Genomic DNA, 20,776 nt, shown 5'->3' with positions numbered 1-20,776 from the left:
TTAAGAATCTGATTGGGGTTTTTTGGGGTCTTAAAAATCCAAGGCTGGTTTGTGCTCATCTTGTTTATTCTCAAGCCTCCCCAGGAAAGGGGGTGTAAGTGCTTGGGGGGATATTTTGGGGAAATAGGAACTCCAAGTGGTCCTTTCCCTGATTGTTTATTAAATCACTTGGTGGTGGCAGTGTTTACTTAATCCAAGGGCAAAGACTTTGTGCCTTGGGGAATTTTTAACCTAAGCTGGTAGAAATTAGCTTAGGGGGTCTTTCATGCAGGTCCCCACATCTGTACCCTAGAGTTCTGAGTGGGGAAGGAACCCTGACATGGTGGGAGCAGTGGGATATTTGGGCATATACGCCTCTCTTTGTAATTCTGTTCCATTGATAAACTGTTAGAGAGTTAGACCACTGCTAGCATGGCAGCAGTGTCCAAGACTGTCTGGAGTATAAGTCCCAGTGGCTGTAGCAAGCAGCAAAGGCTCACTGGGGACAGGTATTTGGGGATGGTGGCCCCCCTGTTCATTCATAGCATGTTGTCTGGACTGGAGAGAGGGATCAAAGGTGGGGCGGGAGGGTAGTTTTGCTACTAGCAAGCCTCTGCATCCTAGCTCAACATTTTGCGAAATGTGTGCCTGAATTTTCCCTCACTTCTGGCTGGTGATGCTTGAAAATTTTTCATGCAGGAGAAACTCTACTCTCCATTCATGCATCAGATGCCAAAAAATCTCCTTCACACAGATAGATGGAATACCTCTACAGACCTGGAAACATAGTTCTCCTTTCCACTCTGGTATTTCTAAGAGATTAACATCTTCCAAGATTTTCCTGACCTGAAATAATGTTAAAACCAACATGGGTACCGTGAACCTTATTGAGATGTCCTTCCAATCCTCCCAAACCAGGCCCCAATTTTGTTTTTTAATGAATTTAATATGTAATTCTTATACATTGTGTCTGTGGACTGGCATCATTGATAGCAGGAGCTTCTGAGCAGGCCACAGGTGGCAGCCTTGGCTGTAAACCACCCCCTTGCCCTGAGAGCCTCTGCCACTGATTTCAAATGGGCAAAAACTGCTGCTGAAATGTTCACCACTATCTCACAGACTCTCCATCTGTGACCGGCAATAACAGTGCAGCTGTGAGCAGGAAAAGCTCTTCCATCAGTTCTGGATCCAGGGCTTAGCTCTGGCTGGAATGGACAAAAGCAAGCAACGTGCAGAGCTTCACATGCCATGGCTAGATGTGTTGGTGGGCCAAGAAAACTTCCACAGAGGGGCTTGGGAATGACAGACAAGTTCTCCCACTATACAGCATGAACCAAATCCTAGAGTAGCTTCAGGTAGCAAGATACTAAGAACCCTGGGATACAGGACCTGGATGGCTCCAAAGATATATTCAACTGGAAATACAACATACATTTTTAACAGTGAGGGTAATTAATCATTGGAACAATTTACCCAGGGTCATGGTGGATAGTCCATCACTTGCAATTTATAAATCGATTGGATATGCTCTTGGAATTATTTGTGGAAAGTTCTATGGCCTGTGTTATACAAGAAGTTAAATTACAGGATCACAATGGTCCCTTCTGGCTTTGGAATCTATGAATTCAACCCCAGAAATCCTAGTCCCAAACATGTGCCAATGCAGTGCCAGATAGGGGGTATGTGTGATTCTGCTGTGTGGACACTTGCAGGCAGGCTAGGCAAGCATGAATTAGTATGAACAGAAGCCCAGACTCAGGTACATTCCGCAGTGTAGACATACCCTTGGTATGATACAGGTCAGTGTCCCCTGTCTGTTAGAAACAACCCCACAGGAGAATGTCAAGACAGTTTAACTAATCTTACGTCTTCAATATGGTTCCGAACCAAGATAACCTATATAAAGAAATGCTAGTGCGATCTTACTGCTTGCTGAATCTGTAAATTGATAATTATTCAGCTGATTTATTAAAGTAACACCACACCCTGCTAGGATGAAAAACCAGACCTACAAGATAATCCTCATCTCATGTTTCCGCTGGCTGTAGAGTCTTTAAGTATTTGCTCATATTCTAATAATGAAATTATATATATGCTTTGTACTACAGCTGCAAATGTGAGGGTGAGGTACTCAAGCTAATGATAATCTAATAGGTATATTCCCTCTCTGAATTCTGTGATTCTGGGACCCAGACCTGCAGACATAAAGATGTGTACTCCTCTGAACAGATTTTATTGATGATTATTTCATCCTACCGTTTATTTCATTAGTAAGGTTTTCATGCACATATGAGAGAACGTCAATATTGCTGTTACTGTGTGTGTGCACAAATGGGAGAGCGAAACATCAACTAAGCAGACTGCATTTTCCATGATGATTAATATCACAAGTGGAACAAGCCTGTGTATTCACACCTTGCACGGTTCAAAATAAAAGAAGAGATAGTATTTTTAAAAACTATCTGGAAACATGAAAATGGAAACAAAAAATGAGAAATGAGACATTGATCTTTTATAAGAAAAATATTTATGAAACAATGTGCAGCTATAACTATTTCCCCAATGTATTTTTACATCATACAATTTTGAATTTTCAATAAGGAACTCCACCAGATGAGAAAAAAAAGTATTTAAAAAAATAAATAGGGCTACTCTACGTAGAGGGGAAGGACTGTCCAGTGGGTAGGGTGCTAACCAAGGGTATGTCTACACTGCATACTCCTTATTGTGGTGTGTAGGGTACATACAATGCACGCTCCCCTAGCACAGGTAATAGCAGTGCTATGGTGAGGCACTGCTTAGGCAAGTAAAGACATGCCAAACTTTTAGAGCTCTCTTACACAGCTCTTTACAAGCCCAAGCAATGCCTCTCCCATCTACACTGCTATTTTTAGCAGTGTAATGTCCCACTGCCTCCCCACTGGTGGAGCCTTTCCTTGCGTCCCCAAAAGACTTTGGCAGCAGGGAAAGGCTCTGGCAGGGGGAGTCAGACCCACCGCCACATCCTTTCACTGCTGCGAGGAGCTATACAGTATGGATGCAGCCTGCTTTTCACTGCAGCTTGCAGCTTCATGTGTAGTGTTTGTATCCTACACAGACACTGCTGCTGATGTAGACAAGTATAGAACTGGGCAGATGCTCATTCAGTTCCCTGCTGTGCCACAGACCTTTCTGTGACCTTGGGCAAGTCAGTTAGTCTCGCTGTGCCTCAGTTCCCTATCTATATAATGCAACTAATAGCTCTACCACACAGGGGTATTGTGAGGGTAAATACAATAAAGATTGTGAGATTCTCATATACAGTATTATGGCAATGGTGGGGAGGGAGGGCTTATAAGTACCCAGCACAGCTAGATACTCATAAAGGCATGTTTATAACATATTAATCTATCTTAGGGCTTTATACTGCTGCCCATCACTATAATATCTGAGAACCGTCCACATAAAACTGTCCACATAAAAGCACCAGAAACCTACTGACCACTGTTCCTACCTACATGCCTCCAGCTTTCATCCAGACCACATCACACAATCCATTGTCTACAACCAAGCTCTAAGATACAACTGCATTTGTTCCAATCCCTCAGACAGAGACAAACACCTACAGGATCTCTATCAAGCATTCTTAAAACTACAGTACCCACCTGGTGAAGTGAAGGAACAGATTGACAGAGCCAGAAGGGTACCCAGAAGTCACCTACTACAGGACAGGCCCAAAAAAGAAAGTAACAGAACGCCACTAGCCGTCACCTACTGTCCCCAACTAAAACCTCTCCGGCGCATCGTCAAGGATCTACAATCTATCCTGAAGGACGATCCCACACTCCCACAGACCTTGGGAGACAGGCCAGTCCTTGCTTACAGACAGCCTCCCAACCTGAAGCAAATACTCACCAGCAACTACACACCACACAACAAAATCACTAACCCAGGAACCAATCCCTGCAACAAACCCCGTTGCCAACTCTGTCCACATATCTATTCAAGGGACACCATCAAAGGACCACATCAGTCACACCATCAGGGGCTCTGATGGTGCACCTGCACATCTACCAATATGATATATGCCATCATGTACCAGCAATGCCCCTCTGCCATGTACATTGGCCAAACTGGACAGTCTCTACTCAAAAGAATTAATGGACATAAATCAGACATCAAGAATTGTAACATTCAAAAACCAGTAGGAGAGCACTTCAATCTCCCTGAACTTCACTCAATAACAGACTTCAAAGTGGCAATTCTTCAACAAAAAAAGCTTCAAAAACAGACTTCAACGAGAAACTGCAAAACTGGAATTAATTTGCAAACTAGACACCATCAAATTCGGCCTGAATAAAGACTGGGAGTGGATGGGTCACTACAAAAAGTAATTTTCCCTCTGCTGATACTCACACCTTGTCAACTGTTGAGAATAGGCCACTTCCACCTTAATTGAATTGGCCTCGTTAGCACTGATCCCCCACTTGGTAAGGCAACTCCCATCTTTTCATGTGCTGTGATATATATACTGCTTACTGTATTTTTCACTGCATGCATCTGATGAAGTGGGTTTTAGCCCATGAAAGCTTATGCCCAAATAAATGTGTTAGTCTCTAAGGTGCCACAAGGACTCCTCGTTGTTTTTGATAAAAGCACTAGTTATAGCAAAGTCCCTAGCAGACTTCACGGAGTCTCTGGATCTTCCTTTTCAGGGTCAAAACTGTGTTCAGGGTAAGTTGCAGGGGAGAGGGCTGGTAGGGGTTTAGGAATAGATGGGTATTTGAATTGTGATTTTATAGCACTTATAAAAATCTTTCATGTAAGACCCTCACAAAATTAAAGGCAATAAGTCCTATTCAGAAAACTTTTCTGGTAAGAATTTAAAAAATCAGATGTGTTTGAATCTAGCTAAAACACGTCTCTTAAAATAGACCCTGACTACTCCATTTATAGTTCAGCATTGTAGTGATATAAAAATTGCTGGCAATACCTGCTGGTGAAAATGTAGAACTGAATAACTCTTGGTAATGCATACAATACTACATAATGGTAGGAGAGATAAAAGGAACCGGTGGTTATTACTTTACTGTTTCGATTATTATGTGAAGTTAAGGTGACTGTAAATATGAGTTTCGTGTTCAGATTTGTTTTTATTTATGTTCCATCTTGGATAACTATACTAATTTAAAATTAGAAATGGAGCCTTCCAAGGCCAGGCCTGTTTTGAACCGGATACATTTATCGCCCTCTTTAAACGGGCTCTTAATGTACTGCTATGGATCAGATTATTTTGCCAATGTGCTTTCAGATGTCATAGTCTCTGCTGAAAATTAGTTACCGAAACACAGGAGGAACTGGAATGTGATGGTGGTTTGAATGTACCAACGGTTAACTCCAGTCAGAAGTTAAACAGATTCTGCATGGTTATTTCAAACAGAAAGAAGACATTGACCTGTATCATGCTGAGTTCATAACACCTGCTGATATGGAAGAATTGATTCTGTCTGAAATGAAATTTGTTATTTAGGACTTCACAAAGTAGCTGAGCAATTTGCTCACTTTTAATAAATATTCAATGATATTAAAATGAAATAGAATCAAACTTATGGTCTTACAACAGCTGCAGCTTTTCACATTGTATTTACAGATTTTCATGAAAATCCAGATTTTGGGATACACACAACGTTGTCACTTCAAATTGAATGCCTTTAGATGCTCTTTTTGAATATTGGGCATTATGAGTCATTCATCAATGTGGAAATTCCACTAAAATCAATAGAGTTATGTCAGACCTGAATTTGACTGAGTTTCTGATGGCCCCTTCTAATCTATACATAGAAGTAAACTCACCCTATATATAAAAATGTTAATTATGTGCAAAAAGTAATTTCCTCCAATAAAAATACAGACTAGGAACAGAAAAAAAAAGTCACCCAATCTATACCCAAAAATGCTCCCCCAAGAACAGAAAACCCAAATCCCTTCCCTGCCCCCAACACACTATGCCCTCCTGGTACTAGGATACATACTAAATATAACAGATTGTAATTTTTGGATGCCCCACGCCCAAGGTTTCTGTGGTGCTCACATCTATATAGTTCAAAAGAAAATTATGATAAACAGAAGCCATGTGCCAATAAAAATGCCTAAAGCTCTGGAAATGGGAAAAAAATCAACCCAAAGCAGATCTTAAAAAGAAACAAAAAGATCTTGATTTGAGCCTAACCTAAGTATTTTAGCACTAAGTCAAGACAAATAACTACCAGCTAGCACTGCAAATACAGTAGTTTAGGCTAATTACCAGAAGCTAGATCCAGGATATCATTGCCTGTAAGAAGGAACTCAGCTTTGCAAGCATTGAACTGCTTGACTGAGCAAAATCAAAGCAGCCTCTATGAGATGGAGCAGATCCTCAGCAGTTGTAAATTGGCATAGCTTCATTGAAGTCAATGTAGCTATGCCAAATTACAACTTCTGAGATTCTAGCCCTTTATGTCTAAATGGACCATAACACAGAAAGATATTTAGACCATAGTTGGTAGAACTGGATCTTGAAGGAAGAATTTGTGAGGGTAGCAGCAGAGATAGTGAGGTTTCTTTGAATGCAGCATATGTCACATCAATGAGCACAGTATCATTCATTCAGGACTTTTGTAGCTCATTTCAGGGAGCAGGACAAAGAAGGACCCAGCATTTATTCAGTAGGAGTCATCAGCAACATAAAGAAGATTTCAGAAGACTGGTTTACATAACTATGCTACAAAAAATCTGAGCTCAAAGGAGTGTTCCACCTCTTCTGAACTGCTTATCCACTTTGCTTCCAGTCAGCTTCTCTGGGAGTGGTATAGTAGATAGAGATCAGGGATCTGTAGTCAACAGGACTCTATTTCCCAACTCTGAGTCCATATGCCTATTTATATAACTCACATCATCTTTCTGTGCCTCATTTTGCCCAATGGGTAGGAATTTCAGCACCACTGTGTACCAAAATCTAAAGTAGTTGCTGTGGACCTCAAGTAATGAAATTCAAGCCCAGCCAGCAGAAGTAAGAAATCAAGCAGCTGCACACTGGCTCTCAAAAGAACACATGGCCGGATGGAGATCTTAGTTATGTCAATATAGATGGAATTACTCTGGATTTACACCACTGTAACTGAGATCAGAATCAGGTCTCTGGTGTCTAGAGTAGTTACACATGAATCTCTACTATTTGCTATTGAGATTGGTGCTGCACTTTAGAATATGAAAATTTTAGGTGTCCCTGGATCAAATCTATGTTATAAATAATAACAATGGTCCCTGTGGACCTTCAGTAATGAAATTCAAGCCCAGCAGGCAGTACCAATTACAAGTGCAGCAGAAACATGTTGGCTCCCAAAAGCGCACAGACACAGGCATACACAGACGCTAAGCTCTGGCCTGAGCCTTTTCAATATATTTTTGATTGCTGCTGCTGCTGTGAGTTAGATTTCTTATAATAATAAATAATAATAATAATAATAATAATAAAAATAATGATAAATAACAAATAATAATAAATTAATTAATAAAGTGCTAGGAAAGTAATGATGGTGGTAGCAGGTTTAAGGCTTGGGCTGACAAAGAGCAGCCAGCCAGCACCATACTGACTAATTGCAATGGTGACAACCCCACGTTGTGTTGGTTGAAATCTGCTCCTACCTAAATGTCTCTAATTGTTTCCTCCCCCTTGCACCTGCACTACAGACACAGACAGTCTGGAGCTCTACCTTGCTACTTCTCACCCCCACCCTTCCTCCACCTAAACAATAGGGGCCCAATTATGCAAACAATTATGCAGGTCGACTTAAACAGGACCACTCATATGCATAAAGTTACTCGTGTGCGTTTGCAGGATCAGGGCTTGACTTTTTAATAGGGGAAGTTTTCATTTGTTATTAATAAAGTGTTTCCTGACTGTAGAGCTTCTACAACAGGCCATACAAGAGGCTTTCACTGCAAGCAGCAAATTGATTCCAGCCCCAGCCAGCATCCAGAACTGAGTGAGAAATGATTGTGGAACAATAGGGCTGAGTCAAACAGGGCAGTCACCTGGGAGGTGCAAGACCTACACGCCAGGCTCTGCTTTATATGAGGTAGAAGCGGAATTTTGAACCTGGGTCTCCTACTTCCTGCTTGAGTGCTCTGACCACCAGGCTATCACAGGCTTCTCCTTGGGTTTTTGTGAAAGACAACTAACCTGGCTTGAGAGCTTATCTCCAATGGCTGTGAATCCTCAGTAGAGACAGATGCTTCCTTCCAGCCCCAAGTTAGACAGCCAAATCCTTTTAAGGGACAGGGCTGAGGCCTCACCCCTTGCCTGAGCATTTTGTGAATTCCTTTTTTAGATGTCTAACTCTCCCCATTCCTCATATAGGCAGCCTGGTAACCTAACTTGGGGCTGTGAATTCCAGTAGGCAGCAGGGCACCAAAAGATTAGTGAAATGATTAAAAATATTATAGCAGCCTCTAAAGCTTGTGGCAGCAGAGTTCTCAGCTCTGGATTCTATGACTTTTCATTTAAATTAATTTTGTCTTAGAAGCAAAATTTAAAAAGTAGCTTACTTTTAATACACATAATTTTATAGGTACTTTGGGCCAAATTCATCCTTGTAATTCAACTGACTTCCGCAGGGATAAATTTCACCAGGGAGAATTAGGTCCTCTACCATGAATTTGGACTGGCCCATTAAGCATTTTAACTAGGGGTCCACTTCATTGCTGCTGTAGTCTGAGCTCATTGCGCACCACAGGAGCTCCTTGAATCCTTCTATGCACCCCTTCTGTCACTAGCTCCCTTCCACACCTCTCTATTTCAGTGACTTCTTGCAACTCTCTCACCTTCCCACCCAGTGATGCCCCTCATTCCACCTCCCCCTATGTCAGAGTCCCATATGTTCTCCTCTCCTATGCCAGAGGTTCTGTGTGTCACCCATTTTCTCCTTTGTGTGAACCTATTTCCCCTCCCCCACAGTATGGTCCTCCATTCTCCCCTACATTTTAAACTCTAGTAGAAGGATGGACAGAGATAGAGAGTATTAATGACTGCTATAGACCAGTTATTTGATCTAGAGACAGATTCAGATCTGGTTGAAGCTAATGTGTGTGCTAACCAGGTGCCAAGGGCTTTGCATGTCTTTCATTTCCCCTTTCCAGTTTTTCCATTTTCACCCAAATCCATAAGGTTGTGCCCATTGATGCCTAGAACACGCTGTGAAATTTTGAAATTGATAGGTTGCAGCATTCAAAAGTTACTGCATTACAAACAGATAAATGTCATCGAGTCGAGTGTAGGGCCATCCTTCACTCAGCCAAAAATGACTCACAGTTCTGATTTGCCTCTCACTTGCGTTGCTGTAAATCCAGAGTAGCTCCACTGAAGTCAACAGAGTTACACTGGTGGAACAGAATCAGACTATAACAGGCAAAACTCCCTTTGAATCAGGGTGGGGGACAGCAGAGGGACCCAGTGGATATATGTTAGATGTTTTTATACTTCCAACAATTTACACTGTGATTGAGTCAATTCTATTCTAGATTTCACACATTTAATTACCGATGCAGCCAATGTAACTCCACCTGAATAAATTACAGGTTTCAGAGTAGCAGCCATGTTAGTCTGTATTCGCAAAAAGAACAGGAGTACTTGTGGCACCTTAGGGACGAATAAATTTCCCCATGTTAAGTATCCTCACACCTTCTTGTCAACTGTCTGAAATTGGCCATCTTGATTATCACTACAAAAGTTTTTTTTCTCCTGCTGATAATAGCTCATCTTAATTAATTAACCTCTTAGAGTTGGTATGGCAACTTCCATCTTTTCATGTTCTCTGTTTGTGTATATATATATCTTCTTACTATATGTTCCATTCTATGCATCTGATGAAGTGGGCTGCAGCCTACAAAAGCTTATGTTCAAATAAATTTGTTAGTCTCTAAGGTGCAACAAGTACTCCTGTTCTATTTTGCTGAATAAATTAAGGTAGAATTGGGACATAATTAGTAGTATTACTTTTCTCTTACCTTATACTTGAGCATGTAAGAGCATTGCAGCAGCTCCTCTTCATTACACTGAGATGCACTGTGACCATTTGGTGTGTACTGACACAATAAGTGTGTGTTTATTTTTGATATATTTTATACAACATAAAATTCCACATTTTAAGAGTTGCATGATAATATTTCAACAATACTGCATAGTGACATGATGTATCATAATCACTCAGCAGGAGAGATTTCAATTTATTGTTGTGTCAGTGTAATATTCTTCAGGGTTTCAGACTGGTGCCTAGTTCAGTTTTTAAAATATCATATTTGCCTAGAGAATGTGCTAAGATGAGCCAAAGAATACATTAAAATATCCTTGAACTTAAAAAGCATAGATTGTAATGTGTCTGTAAACAAAGCAAACAGTAGATTGCTTAAACAACTAGGCTTTTTTGCCTTTAGGTCTTTGTGTTGCTTTTATAATATTATTATAAAAAAATCAAAGGGAATGGAATACATTACAATCAACCTTCTGAAAAACAGATGCCTAAAGTCCTTATTTAGGTACTGAAATACATGGTCTGATTTTCAAAAGTACTGAGTACCCAGCAACTCTCATTGACTTACAAAATAAGGCCCTGATCTTGCAATGAGAAAACTACACATAGAACCACTGTATTCACAGAATGCTCCGATGCTCATCTGTCCACACAGCTCTTTCTGCAGCATCAGAGCCTTTGTAAAGGCAGGATTTGTCTCTTGCCTGGTCTTATTTTTAGGTATTATAGGTGTCTCAGGGGAATGCATGATTTCACACACCATACTGAAAGAGTTACAATTCCTAGCCATAATGTGTCAACTCAATGGCAGAATCATAATCTAAACCATGAAGCTGGGAACTTTAGTCCAATATTTTCGAAAAGGGGCTCCTAAAGTTAGGCTCTAAAATCCATATTTGGGCATCTAAACAAGTGACCTGATTTTCAAAAGTCCTGAGCACTCAGCAGATTCCACTGAGACTTCTGTCCTAAGTAAATGCAGATAAATTGAAGACATGGGGCAAATACCACTTTCACGCTGTGGTTGCGTGTGTGAGAGAGCAAAATTTGTCCCATTATTTACGTTACTCTAAAATTTGAATATCCTTGGACCTTCAACTTGTATATCACTTTTGGATTGTACTGTATTTGATTGTAATCTCCTTGGGGCAAGGACAGTATCCTCTTCTATAGTCTGAACTGTGCTGAGCCCACCAGTGTTACTAAGGGCCAGATTCTGACACCCTTATTAAGGCTGGGTAGCACGTGAGGCCACACATTGTTCCACTGACCTTAATGGGACTGTTTGTGGCGTAAGAGTTTCAGAACTTGGCCCTAAATAAATAACAATAACAGTCTTGTTGTTAAAGGACGGTACTAGAAGTCAGGAGATGTGAGTTTTATTTCTCACAGTTTCCCACTTAAGGGTCAGAGTATATGCTGACAGCAGTCTAAATCCAGAGTCACTCCTTTGACTTTAAGATTTACATTGGTGTGCCCAAGAGCATAATTCAGGACTTCTTGTGTTGCCTTGACCTGGTCACTTTGACCAAACCCATTAAGTACCTAAAGTTAGACACTTATAAGAAGTTGGCTCAGTTGTTGAGCACATAACGCTGGTGTATCAGAGAGCAGAACTCAGCCCCAATGGTATTTGAAGGAACTGTTTTCAGAACTCAGCCCCAATGGTATTTGAAGGAACTGTTTTCAGAACTCAGCCCCAATGGTATTTGAAGGAACTGTTTTCTTTGTTTCCCCTTTTTATTTAATAGCAATGAGTCTACACTTCGTGTCTGTTTCATGCATGCGATGCCCCTGTCCTCTAACTCGGAGCCACAGAGGAGCAGTCCTAAAAACAGCCCCACACAGGGCCTGTGGGTGCACCCACGTTACATGGAATATGAGTCCCCAAGCCAATGGCAGCTAAGGGAAGGGTCCGCCCCCAGGCAGCAGCACAAGCAGCCCGGCCAGAGGAGCCCTGCCCCACGCCGGCTGCCGCTCCGCCACCCGTGCCCCAGCCGACCGGTCCCGTGCCCTGCCGCAGCGCCAGGCGCCTTGCAAAGGGCGGCAGAGTCGGGGTCCGTGGGCGGCTGGGTGCCGGTCCCTTTGCCCAGCCCGTGTTTGTGAAGCCAGCTCCGCGGCAGCCCGCCCCTGAGCGCCTCCCTTCCTGCTGCCCCGGGGGCGCTGCGCCGCGCGGTTGTTTGGCTGCTGCCGCAGCTTTGCTGCTCGGGCGGCCAGGGGGTGTAGTTGGCGCCGGGTGCCAGGCGCACGCCTCTGCCTGACACGCAGCGAGGGAGAGGCGGAGGAGCAGCTGGAAGGGCCGGTCGGGCGGCGGCTCCGCGGTGGTGCTGGGGATAATTAGTGTCTGTGAGTCTGTCTGCCTCCGGGGGGCAGGGCGGGGGAGGCAGTGCGTGCCTGGCTGGGTGTGTGCGAGCCGGTGACTCGTCCCGGCCCCTCCAGCGCAGCCTCCACCCAGCGGGCTGGGAGCCGCCCTGGCCGCGCTCCCCTCCCTGACCCTCCCCTTACCCCGCCGGCCAAGGGAGCCTGGCAGAGCGAGCGGCGCCGGCGTCATGTGACAGCGGAGACTAGTGCCAGGAGCCCGGGCGAGCCGAGCGAGCGCCCTCCCCTCGCCCAGAGACGCACGGCCACCGCGGAGCGCACAGCCTCAGCCGCAGGGAGCCGGGAGGCGGGCCGGGTGCTTTGCTCTGTTTCACAGCCCCCATCGCAGGGCTTCGGGCGGCGGCGGAGGCCCCCTGCTTGCTGAGGGTGAGCGCGGGGAGCGGAGTGGGGTTATTCCTCGCGTCTGACTGCAACGTGCCAAAGTTTCCAGCTGCTGGAAGAAGTCCGGGGGGGGGGGGATTCAGCGTTGGGGTGACCTGGGGGCATGCAAAGCTGCGAGCCCGCTGAGGCTCCGGAGGGAGCGGGCTGCTCTGGGGGCCAGGGCTGCGCCCGCGGACTGTCCCGGCGGCCTGATGCGCCCTAACTTCTGCGAAAGTTGTTCGGGGGAGAACGTATGTTTCTATCTCCAACTCCTGTGGCGCTTTATTATGCGTTTCTGCACAGGGCGGAAGGAGGGGTTACCAACTCCGATGATACTTTGTCTCTTTCTGGGAAGAGGGGACAGAAGGTCACGTGTGTGTGTGCAGGGGGGCGAGTAGGGTTGTTTTCTGCAGATGTTTCCATCCCCAGCTTCTGTGATTGCTGCAAAGCTTGCAAGAGAGGGTGGGACAAAATAGAGGGGTCTGCTCTGGTGTGTGTGCTTTCCTCTGTCTTACTGGCTTTTACAGAGATTGGGTAAGAAAAATCACACACCTGGTGTGGCCTTGGCTCGGCTCTCTGGGTGCTGATCCCAAGGCGTGTATGTTTGCTCCATTGTCTCAATAGGAAAGGGAGTCCCTTTCTTTCCGGCTCTTGACTGGGGCAATATGAGAAGTTCTCTTGGGCTCCTACTACTCAGTAGCAGTTGTTTCACCCGCAGAGCATCTTTTGGCAGATGGGGGACTGCAGTACAATAGACAAGTCTACAATTTAAAATGTCAGCAGAGCTTGCTAATGCTATTAAAGTACAAAATTGAGTTGGACAGTGTAATGGGTTCATTCACTTCTGTTGGATTATAAACGTTTGTCTTCTGTTGGGAGTAAAAACAGTGAAGAGGTTTGGGGTTTTTTGTTTGGGTTTTTTAAATAGTACGCTATCACTAGTACATTATGGTTAGGGTCATAGCACTGTGGAATAGTTTAATGGCCAAATTTAACCCTGGTATAACTCGACTGATTGTGGTGGAGTTACACCAGGGATAAAATTAGTCCTCAAATGTTTTTTTTAAAAAATTAACATATCTAGTCTTATTTAACACTTTTCTAGGAAAGAGTTAAAATCTCTAATATTTATGATAGCTCTGACACTTAAAATATAAAGTAACTTTTATAGGGAATTGGGATTGACATCCATAATTGACTCCCTGCCTATATGAATGTTGTTTTTACTACACTTAAATGGGAATAGGAATATTTATCTTCAATCTTTGTCAGATGTAAGATTTCAAACAGAAGTGTTATAGCGGGTGGGAGAGTGAAGAGGAGGGGAAGGCGAGGGGATGGACTAGAGAAAGAAGTTCTTTAAGACCCCATGTTGAAATCCTACAAAAGTAGCACAAAATCAGGAGTACTGTAATAACCAGTTTAGAATTGTTCAAGTTGTCATTCTTTTTAACTCAGAAATTCTTTGATGAAATCAATTTCTTTATCCATCCTGATTCAGTTTTACTGTACCTGCATTGTTTGCTTGTGCTCTGCCTCTATATAGTGGCCCTTTGAAAACTCAGGAAGTGTCACAATTCACAGGGCTCATCTTTGAATGAGGGACTTTGTGGTTTTGGTTTTATTGAAATTTATGTCCATAAATGTTCTTTAATCTGTATTGAAAACAAAGAATACAGTTGCTGCTCACGCATGTATTTTTTCCATAGAATAGTTTTAAGATGTGCTCTCTTGGTTGTTGTATAAGGAACTTCTTTTATGAGAGGAACCACATCTGGATTTGATAATCCTGTCTGACCCTGGGGACACTTACTTCAAACTAACTTTATCCCTTGTGCTTTAAAATGTATGATTTAGTTTGATAGCACTAATATTTTCAAATACAAGAGTCTGCAGCAGAGTTTAGTTGAGTGGCATACTTTCCTTTTATCCAAGCAGGTAAATATGTTTTGCCTACAGTGGTTAATGTATAATAGTAGGTAAAGCCTGGAGTTGGGAGGTGGGTGGAGAAAGAAGATATAAAATGGTCCTTTCCTTTTATGAGGAAACTGTAATGTTGTCAGGATATAACAGTTATGAGAGTGCCCTTCAATATTAAGAAAATACACTACATCTACACAACAGCTATAGTATCAGTCAAAACCACAAGTGAGACAAGGTGGGTGAGAACCATATTACCCACCTTGCCTCTAATATCCTGAGACCAACATGACTACAGCACTACAAAACAAAAGTGTTCAGGTAAGTAAAGTTGTAAAAGTGAATTAAGTCAGTTGAAAGTGCTCAGATACTACAGTGATGAGGGGCTAAGCAAGTACCTAGATATTTTCTTCATATTTAACATTTGGAAAAGTAAGTATAAAAAGTAAGAAACTGGTAATATAACTATAGAATGTACAACCATACACTGTTGTGTAGATTCTTCTGTAACTAGTTGTAATCTCATGTACTTCTGAAACTGCAGTTACTAAAATGAAATGTACAGTGGTTGCTGTCATTACTAGGATGCTAATCCACATAACTTGCAGTAACACATTCCCATGTCTGATAATATCTGGTACAGCAGCTGTCCGACCCACCGTGCGGAACTAGTTCAAAGCATGTTGTAAAAGGAAGAATAGTGAAGTAGTTGTTTTGAATGAAACCAAGTATAAACTTATTCTGATACATTTCATGAAGATGAGGTATGCTTTCTCACCTGCATAGCTCATTCTCAGTATGTTTTCTTCTTTAAACAGCTTGATGGTTTTAGTGTGATGTGTATTAGTGATTTGTCAAAAATAAAAAAAAAAATTGTGGTTAACTGGTTCTACAGTTAAAATCTCATTCTATAAGTGTAACCAAAGCCAAAGTACAGAAAAGTGAAAATTAGTGTGGTTTGTTATTAGTATGTGTTTTAGTAGAGTGAGTCTTTAATAACTCTTGAAATTTAAGTTCTGTCATCAGTGCACTAAGAAGAGCTCTGTGTACACTTGAAAGCTTGTCTATCTCACCAACAGAAGTTGGTCCAATAAAAGATAGTACCTCACACATCTTGTCTCTCTAATATCCTGGGACCAACAGATACAGCAACACTGCATGCATTAAATTATGTCAGTCTTCAGCTGTCAAACCATCCTGAATTTTTGCAGTGGGAAAATAGCTAATTTTTAAAATAGGCTGTACTTCAAAAATTAATTCTTGTAACAACTCGATCACTCAGTTTTTCTCTTTGAAGAAGATAATTTTAGGCTAAGAGTTAGCTGTATGGTGTTATATAAAATTCAGCCTGTAGTTAAATATTAGCAGTTTAGAGGCAAAAAGAAATCCAAGGGAAGGCTGAGGTTAATTATCATGACCTGTGGTGTCTAAAATCACATGTCTTCCTCCGTTAAGTGTAGATATTTGCTTGTTTGTAGGGCAGGTCTCCTGTATAAAGACAGTGTTTGTATTCACACCCAATGAACAAACACCTCCACCCACTGTTGTTGTTTAAAAAACTCCAGCTGCTCATGAATATAGGGTCAGAGAGGGCCGTCTAAATGTTTCTCTGTGATTTCTCTCCAGCACAGCCAGCAGAGCTGTTTCCTGTTCTTTGTTTCAAGGCTGGGGTTTGCGTCATACATTCCAAGTGGCATATGTGTGCTCTTTCCTGTTGCAGGCTGTTTTTTTAGTAGACCAGTAGCCCGGTCCAGGCCCCTTGTCACTGCCCTGCAACTCCCAGTCCCCACCCAGTGAGTTATCATGTCTCTACACACTCGTGATTGCTTAAGATGCCTGTGTTATGTCAGCATGAGAAGTCTGAGTTAACCTTTTAACACACACCCTCTACTCCAGTATATTTACATGGGTGAATAATGAGTTTCATTCCCTTTTCTAAAAACCTATGTTTGACTCTCAAAAAAATTGAGTCTGATTTCTCCTCTCACCTGTGCCAATGTAAGTCTGGAATAATTCCATTAAACTCAATGGAGTTGCAGTGGTATAATACCACTGCAAGTGAGAAGAGAATCCAGCCCTATATATTAATTTCTGTGAAAACCTATTGGCTTCTTTCCATATCTGTTCTGAAGATACTACCGTGATCATTTTCTGTTCCAGTTTTGATCAAGATTAGAATTGTACCATTTTCCTGAAGGGAGGAAATATCGTACTATTACCTGAATTCAAGGATCCATACTCTTCCAGATTTAATGCAGGAAAATGAGACACTAACAACTTTCTTTGGATTAAATGGGTATGGCAGTCCTATATTTTGCTAAACTCTGAGCACTTTTTGAAGGAGTAAAGTACATGGTTTTTTTTCTACTTTGATATCAGATTTTTTTTTCTTTTGTCTGCTGTGGACCGACAGAGAGAAACATCAAGAGGAAATTCAAAAAGAGGACATAAGAAATCTTTCTGTTACTCTCCATCTGACTGTAGAAGAACTAAGGACCTGAGCCAAAGCTCATTGAAATTGATAGAAAGATTCCCATTGACTTCAAAGGGCTTTGGATCAGGCCCTAAATGAATGAGAAATTACATGAAAATAGGAGATGGACAGTCTTTCTCTCTCACTTATGTTTGAAAAAATACACGTTTTCTTGCACGCACACAGAAATGTTTCCATCTTTAAATATGTCCTTTTTATTTAATTTGTTTTTCAAATTTTTCTTCTGCTGCTGCTGGCTTTTAGATGTTAAACTTTAAAAGGGGGGAAGTTTATATTGAACACACTTGCAATATTTTTTTCAAAAAGCATAATAGGACTTAGAGACACTTGCAGTGAACACGGATAACTAAATTTTAACTATATCTAAATTATAAGTAGCAACACGCTGAAATGCACATATACTATATATGGATACTTACATTATTTTGCTTTTTGTCTCTTCAGAAATACAAATTGTAAGAAAAGTATTTCAGGTGAACACATAAGCTAATAATTTTGGTAAGTTGTATTTTTAATTTTATTTCCTCTATTTCAGGGATTTTTACTTTTGTTCTTTTACTGCTATTAGAAAATTATGTACAGTATGTTGTCATTGCACAGTGAATAAATATTGTAATTTAGCTACTAGTTAAACTGTACAGGATTTGAGCCTCTGTCATATTTCATCTTTTCTCCCTGGATCAGCAAAAGGTGCTGAACTAGTAGTTTAGTGCTGGGAACCAGTGTGTAAGTATAGTAAATTTTGCTAGTCACAACTTTCTGTAGTCAAGTTTCTATAAAATCTGAAACTGAGCTTCATATTACAACAACATTCTGCATTTTGTAGAACAAGTTTTTTAAATTAACTGACACAGCTAGCAGGAGGTCCTTTCAAAAATAAAACTCTTCTATGCAGCCAGTGTTGAAGCTTTGTGTTTTCATTCCAAGGCTAGTTGCCTCCAATCCACAATGTGAAGTTTGGCAGAGCTAGTTTAGGAACAGATTTAACCCTTCACTTTTAACGTTTTATCTAATGCCAAGGTTTCCTTTTAGGGGTTTAATAGCCATTGTTGATCTGTCCCAAGGGAAACTAGTATAAGTGTGTGTTAGCTAAATAGAAAGATAAAGCTCTAACAGATTTAAAATACTAAAGTAAGCCATCATGGAAAGAGATGGGGGGGTGGAGAGGTTGCTAACAAACTTTGGTACACGAAAGACTGACAAAACCTCCACACTTAGAGTCCAAGTTTATTTAGGTTTCAGAGTAGCAGCCGTGTTAGTCTGTATTCGCAAAAAGAAAAGGAGTACTTGTGGCACCTTAGAGATTAACACATGCGTCCGATGAAGTGAGCTGTAGCTCACGAAAGCTTATGCTCAAATAAATTTGTTAGTCTCTAAGGTGCCACAAGTCCTCCTTTTCTCTTTGCAAGTTTATTTAATCATTCTTCCATTGCCACCATCCACTTTCTCTCTCTTCATTTCCCTAGATACACACACACACATGCTCATGGACATTTCTTTCCTATTTTCAAATCTTCATTGAAATTAAGAGTATAAACTATTATTTGTTAATGTACTTTTCATCACTTAATAGTTAGAGATTTTTAGCTCTGCCCCATGTGGTCAAAGGTGTAAAAATCTGTCTGGAATATGTTTGAGAAAGTAACAGAGCAGACTTGTACCTTAATATTAGAGGATGATATTTTGTATCCTGATGTTGACTTTATTTTTTTTTTTTAGACACTCAGCCTGATTTTCAGGTCCTGATTTCTATGCATGTAAAATTAGCTTTGAGGTCTGTCACGCTCTTTCTGTCTCTCTCTTTCCCAGCCAGTCTTCCCGAATAGAACAAAGGCTACTTTTAGTCTTCCTTTCAAATTCTCTTTAAAATTAACTTTTTATTTTTATTTTTTAAAAAAGGTTCAGTTTGGAAGGGAAAAATTGTCATACCATTCTGCATACTTCACTTGTTTTCAGAGGCCTGATCTGTTCTCTTTACTAAACTATTTCTCCTTGTAAGCAGTAGCTTGAGACAGGAAACCAGACAGCAGTCTGCCCTGATAAGGGAGAGTATTGTATGCAGTATTGTCTAAGGTGGTGGCTAAAGATCTTTTCTGTATCTTTCTTCTTTAGGGCCAATAGATATAAAATAGGAATTGCATAAAGTTGTATGGATGCAAAGTTTGTTTTCCTCAGTGGAAACTTCAAACTCAAAAAACAAATACCTTTTATGAATACCCTTAGAAACTGTTTTCTAAGATTTCTTTTTTAATATGGGGAAAATGTGTTTTTCACCCATACTGCTGTGGAGTGTGCATAACAGCATAGCTGTATATTTCAGTGAAATACGGACTAGTCTGCTACATGTGGAGTGACCAGATGTCCCAATTTTATAGGGACAGTCCTGATTTTTGGGTCTTTTTCTTAAATCGGCTCCTATTACCCTCCACCTCCTGTCCCGATTTTTCACACTTGCTGTCTGGTCACCCTAGCTACATAGCTTCTGACAAATTAATATGTTAAAGTAAAAAGAAAAGGAGGACTTGTGGCACCTTAGAGACTAACCAATTTATTAGAGCATAAGCTTTCGTGAGCTACAGCTCTTGCTCTAATAAATTGGTTAGTCTCTAAGGTGCCACAAGTCCTCCTTTTCTTTTTGCGAATACAGACTAACACGGCTGTTACTCTGAAACCTATGTTAAAGTAGTTCTAGATCAAACAAAGTGATTTCTAATAATGGGAAGGTTGTGTTGTGCATTTTCTGTATCTCAGTACTGTACTAGCATGTTTCAGGAGTTATTCCAATTCCCATTAGAAATCCACTGGGTTTTTTATTTTTTTTTAAAAAAAGGCTACCCATTAGCAGAAATTCTCTTGTTGCACAGCCAATTCCTTATAACTTTCCCCAGCATGGCTCTTTGTGGGCCAAACTCCTTTAATCCTTTCCCCAGCAGTGCTGTCTCTGGATCTCAGTCTCCACTTAAAAGTTTGGTTGACATAGCTACATAAGTCAGGGATGTGAAAAAACCACACCCATGACCGACATAGGTATGCTGACTTAAACCCCATTGTAGACACAGCTGTGTTGATGGAAGAATGCTTCCATTGATGTAGCCACCATCGTTGGGGGTGGGGATGATGTTCCCACACTGGCTGAAAAACCCCTTCCATCCATGTAGGCTGTATCTATGCTACGGGTTTACACAGACATAGCTATGGACATGTAGCTACGCCAGTATAGCCTCTGTAGTGCAGACACACCCTGGATTTTCACTCTTCTCACTCTTATTCTCTCTGACTGAGTCTAATGGCTAATCTAAATTTGAGATTTTCTGTGGCTGGTGCTATTTTGGAGCTTGATGAGGGAAAGCATTTAAAGCACATGCTTACTTCCCATGGATGTCCGAGTACGTTCTTGTGTATTTTGCTGATCCAAGGCCTTGAGGAGCAACTACTACTACTATGAGTACAAAGAAATCTTGGTGCCAGCTGTGGAGGGGATTTCCTTTACCCCTTCCAAGAAATCCTGTAAGTTCAACAGAGGAGAACCAGTTTCTGCTATCTTTTAAGGCTCCATTGAAGATTATTTCTCATTCGGTCTCAGAAAGCTTCCCTGGCC

General features: G+C 41.4%; 1 protein-coding gene across 3 annotated transcripts in view; it reads left to right on the top strand.

Annotated features, from left to right (window-relative positions):
* Positions 1-12,406: 12,406 nt before the first annotated feature.
* KLF3 (KLF transcription factor 3) overlaps positions 12,407-20,776 on the top strand; it is a 33,180-nt gene continuing 24,810 nt past the window's right edge. Inside the window, exons 1-2 of one of the 3 annotated variants that reach the window (XM_073342286.2) lie at positions 12,407-12,770; positions 17,623-17,676. The gene's annotated coding sequence lies outside the window, so the exon portion shown is untranslated. The remainder of the gene's footprint in view (positions 12,771-17,622; positions 17,677-20,776) is intronic. The other 2 variants (XM_073342285.2, XM_073342287.2) reach the window with 2 other exon arrangements.

The sequence above is a fragment of the Lepidochelys kempii genome, chromosome 4 (assembly GCF_965140285.1).
Source record: "Lepidochelys kempii isolate rLepKem1 chromosome 4, rLepKem1.hap1, whole genome shotgun sequence".
NCBI classification, from domain to species: domain Eukaryota; kingdom Metazoa; phylum Chordata; order Testudines; family Cheloniidae; genus Lepidochelys; species Lepidochelys kempii.
This window is presented reverse-complemented; position numbering and strand designations above follow the sequence as displayed.